This window comes from Procambarus clarkii, chromosome 4 (assembly GCF_040958095.1).
Source record: "Procambarus clarkii isolate CNS0578487 chromosome 4, FALCON_Pclarkii_2.0, whole genome shotgun sequence".
NCBI classification, from domain to species: Eukaryota; Metazoa; Arthropoda; class Malacostraca; order Decapoda; family Cambaridae; genus Procambarus; species Procambarus clarkii.
The window spans coordinates 1,591,217-1,599,679 of NC_091153.1; positions in this window are offsets into that span (position 1 = coordinate 1,591,217).

The following is an 8,463-nucleotide window of genomic DNA, read 5'->3' on the forward strand; positions in this document are numbered from 1 at the left end:
CTAGTGTGTGTATTGGTGCAAAAGATAATTTGGGAGAGGTTAATGGAAAGGAATGATGTTTGGTGGCCTTGAAGGCGCTGGAAGAGGGTTGCCAGTTATGAATTTAAATTATAAATTGATTAAGATAGGATATATATGCAAAAGACGTTGTGAGAGATAGTAAGAAAAGTGTTTCTGACTGAGGTTAGGTTCCGTGTGATTGACTTGTATGTTAGGAAAAAGAATATTTATCAGAAACATAGATGTTCTTTAGAAATGTTTGTTTGCAAATAGTTGCAAATTATTGGGTAAAAAGCCAATGGTTACCGTACCTTGAACAAACACACGTGAGCACAATTAGTCGACGGGGGTCAGAAAGTGAGAGTGAACAGCGAAACAGTAACAAAAAATGTGACAATAATTGGAAACTATGTCATTCAAACGTACATACATTTACCATATAAATTACAGTAACACTAAACGCGGGCATACGTACATATGTCAATCAATTTACATAAATAAACATTCACAAATATGTACCTTTAAAATGGACACATACAGATAATTACCGTACACATGTCAGTTTAATTACAGGTACACATAAACACATACACCTTCACGTGTCTGTCGGTCATGACAATAGTACACATGGATACGAACCCAAAACAGTCCATTATCAACTAGTGTGTGTGTGTGTGTGTGTGTGTGTGTGTGTGTGTGTGTGTGTTGTGTGTGTGTGTGTGTGTGGTGTGTGTGTGTGTGTGTGTTGTGTTTGTGTGTGTGTGTATGTGTGTGTGTGTGTGTGTGTGTGTGTGTGTGTGTGTGTATGTGCGTGTGTGTGTGTATTCTCACCTGTTTCTGTTTGCAGGGGTTGAGCTCTGGCTTTTGGTCCCGCCTGTGTGTGTGTGTGTGTGTGTGTCTGTGTGTGTGTGTGTGTGTGTGTACTCACCTATTTGTGCTTGCAGGATCGAGCATTGACTCTTGGATACCAAATCTTGTGTGTGAGGTCCAAATCTTGGATCTTATATAAGATCCATAAGATCCATATATTTATATAATTAAATAAATTATATAAATAAATAAATTTATTATATAATAAAATATACGAAAAAATGATATATTTAAATATATAAAAATTATTATTTTTAAATAAATAATATTTATTTAAATAAATAAATAAAATATAAAAAAAATTATATTTATAAATATATATGTATATTTAAATATTGATCTGTATGGATATGGACCCTGTGGGTCCAGGAGCCATCTGTGTCCCCCTCAGATGGTCTCCCTTATCACAGTTTTTGTCTATGGATGTGTGTCAGTGTGTTAGTGTGAGTGTCCGGGTGAGTGTGGGGGTCCCTGTGAGTGTCCGGATGATTATGGTTTCAGGAGGCCATCTGTGTCCCCTCAGATGGTCTCCCTTATCACAGTTTGTGTCTATGGATGTGTGTCAGTGTGTGAGTGTGAGTGTCCCTGTGAGTGTCCGGATGATGTAACCGGACCGGAGTGTTCGGTTACATCTGTGGTTTCAGGAGGCCATCTGTGTCCCCTCAGATGGTCTCCCTTATCACAGTCTATGGATGTGTGTGTGTGAGTGTCCCTGTGAATGTTCGGATAAGGGTGTGTGTGTGTGAGTGTCCGGATATATGTGAAGTTTGGTTCCAGGAACCATTTGTGTCCCTCCTCCCCCAAATCTCCTCCCTTATTCCCACCGTGGGTTCGAATCCCAGGTGATTAGACCTACCCTAGGTCTATGGATCCAAGCTATCCATCCGTGGGCCCAACGGATTTCACCCCTTCCCCACTTTCCTAGGGCCAGGCCAATTCCAGCTATCCAGGGAACCTGTCGAAACAGAGGCAGCTACAGGAGGGGACACACAAATATTTGTGCCCTGCAGTTACACAACCGTTCCGACAGGCTCGATCGCAATCTATCCAGATGAGAACACGTTCTCCTCCGACTAGACCACGCTGGAGTCGCTGTAAGTTTAAAATTTGATTCCTTTATTTATAGTTAGTATTTTTGGTGTATTAATTGATTTGTTTTATATTTTTAATGACTTATGTAGAGTGATTTAGGGAGTGGGGGGAGGTGGTAGCGTGTGTATTAGATTATACGAGATCGTGGTTAGTTAGTGTTTATCTAGTTGTGTTCACCTAGTTGTTCTTGCGAGGGTTGAGCTCTGCTCTTTCGGCCCGCCTCTCAACTGTGAATCAATTAATTTTTACTAGCTAATAAAAAAAAATCCACATACACACACCAAGAAAGCAGCCCGTAACAGGTGTCTAATGCCCAAGTGCCTATGTACTGCTCGGTAAGAGGAGCATCAGAATGAATGAAACTCTGCTGATATTCGTTTGCGCCATCACCGGGGGATCGAACTTTGACCCTAGGATTACGAGTCGAGAGCGCTGTCCACTCAGCTATAAAGCCCCCTAGTGTGTGTATTGGTGCAAAAGATAATTTGGGAGAAGTTAATGGAAAGGAATGATGTTTGGTGGCCTTGAAGACGCTGGAAGAGGGTTGCCAGTTACGAATTTATCATCAGAGAGCATCCCTCTCTTGAGCCTTTTGCAGCACTCTCTTGAGCCTCTGCATCATTCTCTTGAGCCTCAGCATCCCTCTATAAAGTCTCTGCATCACTCTCTTGAGCCTCTGCATCCCTCTAATAAGCCTCTGCATCACTCTCTTGAGCCACTGCACCCCTCTCTTGAGCCTCTGCACCACTTTCCTGAGTCTCTGCATCACTCTCCTGAGCCTCTGCATCATTCTCTTAAACCTCTTCATCCCACTCTTGATCCTCTGCATCACTCTTTTGAGCCTCTGCATCATTCTGTTGAGCCTCTACATTTTTTTTTTTTTTTTTTGAGATATATACAAGAGTTGTTACATTCTTGTACAGCCACTAGTACGCGTAGCGTTTCGGGCAAGTCCTTAATCCTATGGTCCCTGGAATACGATCCCCTGCCGCGAAGAATCGTTTTTTCATCCAAGTACACATTTTACTGTTGCGTTAAACAGAGGCTACAGTTAAGGAATTGCACCCAGTAAATCCTCCCCGGCCAGGATACGAACCCATGACATAGCGCTCGCGGAACGCCAGGCGAGTGTCTTACCACTACACCACGGAGACTGCAACCTTCATCCTTCCTACATCCTTCTCTTAAGCCTCTACATCATTCTCTTGAGCCCTTGCATCACTCTCTTGAGCCTCTGCATCACTCTCTTTAGCCTCTGCATCTCTCTCTTCAGCCTCTGCATCACTCTCTTGATCCTCTGCATCACTCTCTTGATTCTCTGCATCACTCTCTTGAGCCTTTGCATCCCTCTCTTAAGCCTCTGCAACACTCTCGTCAGGCTCTGCATCACTCTCTTAAGCCTCTGCATCCCTCTCTTGAGCCTGTGCATCCCTCTCTTAAGCCTCTGCAACACTCTCTTCAGCGACCGAGAGATAGCCGAGGCTATTTGAACCACCCCACCGCCGGCACTCGGATAGTAATCTTGGGCATAGCATTTTACCAAATCACCTCATTCTTTGGGGCACACGTGAGGAACACAAATGCGAACAAGCCTGAATGGTCCCCAGGACAATATGCAACTGAAAATTCACACCCCAGAAGTGACTCGAACCCATACTCCCAGGAGCAACGCAACTGGTATGTACAAGACGCCTTAATCCACTTGACCATCACGACCGGACATAATGAGGTGATAGCCGAGGCTATTTGAACCACCCCACCTCCGGCACTCGGATAGTAATCTTGGGCATAGCATTTTACCAATTCACCTCATTCTTTGGGGCACACGTGAGGAACACAAATGCGAACAAGCCTGAATGGTCCCCAGGACAATATGCAACTGAAAACTCACACCCCAGAAGTGACTTGAACCCATACTCCCAGGAGCAACGCAACTGGTATGTACAAGACGCCTTAATCCACTTGACCATCACGACCGGACATAATGAGGTGATAGCTGAGGCTATTTGAACCACCCCACCGCCGGCACTCGGATAGTAATCTTGGGCATAGCATTTTACCAATCACCTCATTCTTTGGGGCACACGTGAGGAACACAAATGCGAACAAGCCTGAATGGTCCCCAGGACAATATGCAACTGAAAACTCACACCCCAGAAGTGACTTGAACCCATACTCCCAGGAGCAACGCAGCTGTTATGTACAAGACGCCTTAATCCACTTGACCATCACGACCGGACATAATGAGGTGATAGCCGAGGCTATTTGAACCACCCCACCGCCGGCACTCGGATAGTAATCTTGGGCATAGCATTTTACCAAATCACCTCATTCTTTGGGGCACACGTGAGGAACACAAATGCGAACAAGCCTGAATGGTCCCCAGGACAATATGCAACTGAAAACTCACACCCCAGAAGTGACTCGAGCCCATACTCCCAGGAGCAACGCAACTGGTATGTACAAGACGCCTTAATCCACTTGACCATCACGACCGGACATAATGAGGTGATAGCCGAGGCTATTTGAACCACCCCACCGCCGGCACTCGGATAGTAATCTTGGGCATAGCATTTTACCAAATCACCTCATTCTTTGGGGCGCACGTGAGGAACACAAATGCGAACAAGCCTGAATGGTCCCCAGGACAATATGCAACTGAAAATTCACACCCCAGAAGTGACTTGAACCTATACTCCCAGGAGCAACGCAACTGGTATGTACAAGACGCCTTAATCCACTTGTCCATCACGACCGGACATAATGAGGTGATAGCCGAGGCTATTTGAACCACCCCACCGCCGGCACTCGGATAGTAATCTTGGGCATAGCATTTTACCAAATCACCTCATTCTTTGGGGCACACGTGAGGAACACAAATGCGAACAAGCCTGAATGGTCCCCAGGACAATATGCAACTGAAAACTCACACCCCAGAAGTGACTTGAACCCATACTCCCAGGAGCAACGCAACTGGTATGTACAAGACGCCTTAATCCACTTGACCATCACGACCGGACATAATGAGGTGATAGCCGAGGCTATTTGAACCACCCCACCGCCGGCACTCGGATAGTAATCTTGGGCATAGCATTTTACCAAATCACCTCATTCTTCTTTGGGGCACACGTGAGGAACACAAATGCGAACAAGCCTGAATGGTCCCCAGGACAATATGCAACTGAAAACTCACACCCCAGAAGTGACTCGAACCCATACTCCCAGGAGCAACGCAACTGGTATGTACAAGACGCCTTAATCCACTTGACCATCACGACCGGACATAATGAGGTGATAGCCGAGGCTATTTGAACCACCCCACCGCCGGCACTCGGATAGTAATCTTGGGCATAGAATTTTACCAATTCACCTCATTCTTTGGGGCACACGTGAGGAACACAAATGCGAACAAGCCTGAATGGTCCCCAGGACAATATGCAACTGAAAACTCACACCCCAGAAGTGACTTGAACCCATATTCCCAGGAGCAACGCAACTGGTATGTACAAGACGCCTTAATCCACTTGACCATCACGACCGGACATAATGAGGTGATAGCCGAGGCTATTTGAACCACCCCACCGCCGGCACTCGGATAGTAATCTTGGGCATAGCATTTTACCAAATCACCTCATTCTTTGGGGCACACGTGAGGAACACAAATGCGAACAAGCCTGAATGGTCCCCAGGACAATATGCAACTGAAAACTCACACCCCAGAAGTGACTTGAACCCATACTCCCAGGAGCAACGCAGCTGGTATGTACAAGACGCCTTAATCCACTTGACCATCACGACCGGACATAATGAGGTGATAGCCGAGGCTATTTGAACCACCCCACCGCCGGCACTCGGATAGTAATCTTGGGCATAGCATTTTACCAAATCACCTCATTCTTTGGGGCACACGTGAGGAACACAAATGCGAACAAGCCTGAATGGTTCCCAGGACAATATGCAACTGAAAACTCACACCCCAGAAGTGACTCGAGCCCATACTCCCAGGAGCAACGCAACTGGTATGTACAAGACGCCTTAATCCACTTGACCATCACGACCGGACATAATGAGGTGATAGCCGAGGCTATTTGAACCACCCCACCGCCGGCACTCGGATAGTAATCTTGGGCATAGCATTTTACCAAATCACCTCATTCTTTGGGGCACACGTGAGGAACACAAATGCGAACAAGCCTGAATGGTCCCCAGGACAATATGCAACTGAAAACTCACACCCCAGAAGTGACTCGAACCCATACTCCCAGGAGCAACGCAACTGGTATGTACAAGACGCCTTAATCCACTTGACCATCACGACCGGACATAATGAGGTGATAGCCGAGGCTATTTGAACCACCCCACCGCCGGCACTCGGATAGTAATCTTGGGCATAGCATTTTACCAAATCACCTCATTCTTTGGGGCACACGTGAGGAACACAAATGCGAACAAGCCTGAATGGTCCCCAGGACAATATGCAACTGAAAACTCACACCCCAGAAGTGACTCGAACCCATACTCCCATGAGCAACGCAACTGGTATGTACAAGACGCCTTAATCCACTTGACCATCACGACCGGACATAATGAGGTGATAGCCGAGGCTATTTGAACCACCCCACCGCCGGCACTCGGATAGTAATCTTGGGCATAGCATTTTACCAAATCACCTCATTCTTTGGGGCACACGTGAGGAACACAAATGCGAACAAGCCTGAATGGTCCCCAGGACAATATGCAACTGAAAACTCACACCCCAGAAGTGACTCGAACCCATACTCCCAGGAGCAACGCAACTGGTATGTACAAGACGCCTTAATCCACTTGACCATCACGACCGGACATAATGAGGTGATAGCCGAGGCTATTTGAACCACCCCACCGCCGGCACTCGGATAGTAATCTTGGGCATAGCATTTTACCAAATCACCTCATTCTTTGGGGCACACGTGAGGAACACAAATGCGAACAAGCCTGAATGGTCCCCAGGACAATATGCAACTGAAAATTCACACCCCAGAAGTGACTCGAACCCATACTCCCAGGAGCAACGCAACTGGTATGTACAAGACGCCTTAATCCACTTGTCCATCACGACCGGACATAATGAGGTGATAGCCGAGGCTATTTGAACCACCCCACCGCCGGCACTCGGATAGTAATCTTGGGCATAGCATTTTACCAAATCACCTCATTCTTTGGGGCACACGTGAGGAACAGAAATGCGAACAAGCCTGAATGGTCCCCAGGACAATATGCAACTGAAAACTCACACCCCAGAAGTGACTCGAACCCATACTCCCAGGAGCAACGCAACTGGTATGTACAAGACGCCTTAATCCACTTGACCATCACGACCGGACATAATGAGGTGATAGCCGAGGCTATTTGAACCACCCCACCGCCGGCACTCGGATAGTAATCTTGGGCATAGCATTTTACCAATTCACCTCATTCTTTGGGGCACACGTGAGGACACAAATGCGAACAAGCCTGAATGGTCCCCAGGACAATATGCAACTGAAAACTCACACCCCAGAAGTGACTTGAACCCATACTCCCAGGAGCAACGCAACTGGTATGTACAAGACGCCTTAATCCACTTGACCATCACAACCGGACATAATGAGGTGATAGCTGAGGCTATTTGAACCACCCCACCGCCGGCACTCGGATAGTAATCTTGGGCATAGCATTTTACCAAATCACCTCATTCTTTGGGGCACACGTGAGGAACACAAATGCGAACAAGCCTGAATGGTCCCCAGGACAATATGCAACTGAAACTCACACCCCAGAAGTGACTTGAACCCATACTCCCAGGAGCAACGCAGCTGGTATGTACAAGACGCCTTAATCCACTTGACCATCACGACCGGACATAATGAGGTGATAGCCGAGGCTATTTGAACCACCCCACCGCCGGCACTCGGATAGTAATCTTGGGCATAGCATTTTACCAAATCACCTCATTCTTTGGGGCACACGTGAGGAACACAAATGCGAACAAGCCTGAATGGTCCCAGGACAATATGCAACTGAAACTCACACCCCAGAAGTGACTCGAACCCATACTCCCAGGAGCAACGCAACTGGTATGTACAAGACGCCTTAATCCACTTGACCATCACGACCGGACATAATGAGGTGATAGCCGAGGGCTATTTGAACCACCCCACCGCCGCACTCGGATAGTAATCTTGGGCATAGCATTTTACCAAATCACCTCATTCTTTGGGGCACACGTGAGGAACACAAATGCGAACAAGCCTGAATGGTCCCAGGACAATATGCAACTGAAAACTCACACCCCACAGTGACTCGAACCCATACTCCATGAGCAACGAAACTGGTATGTACTAGACGCCTTAATCCACTTGACCATCACGACCGGACATAATGAGGTGATAGCCGAGGCTATTTGAACCACCCCACCGCCGGCACTTGGATAGTAATCTTGGGCATAGCATTTTACCAAATCACCTCATTCTTTGGGGCACA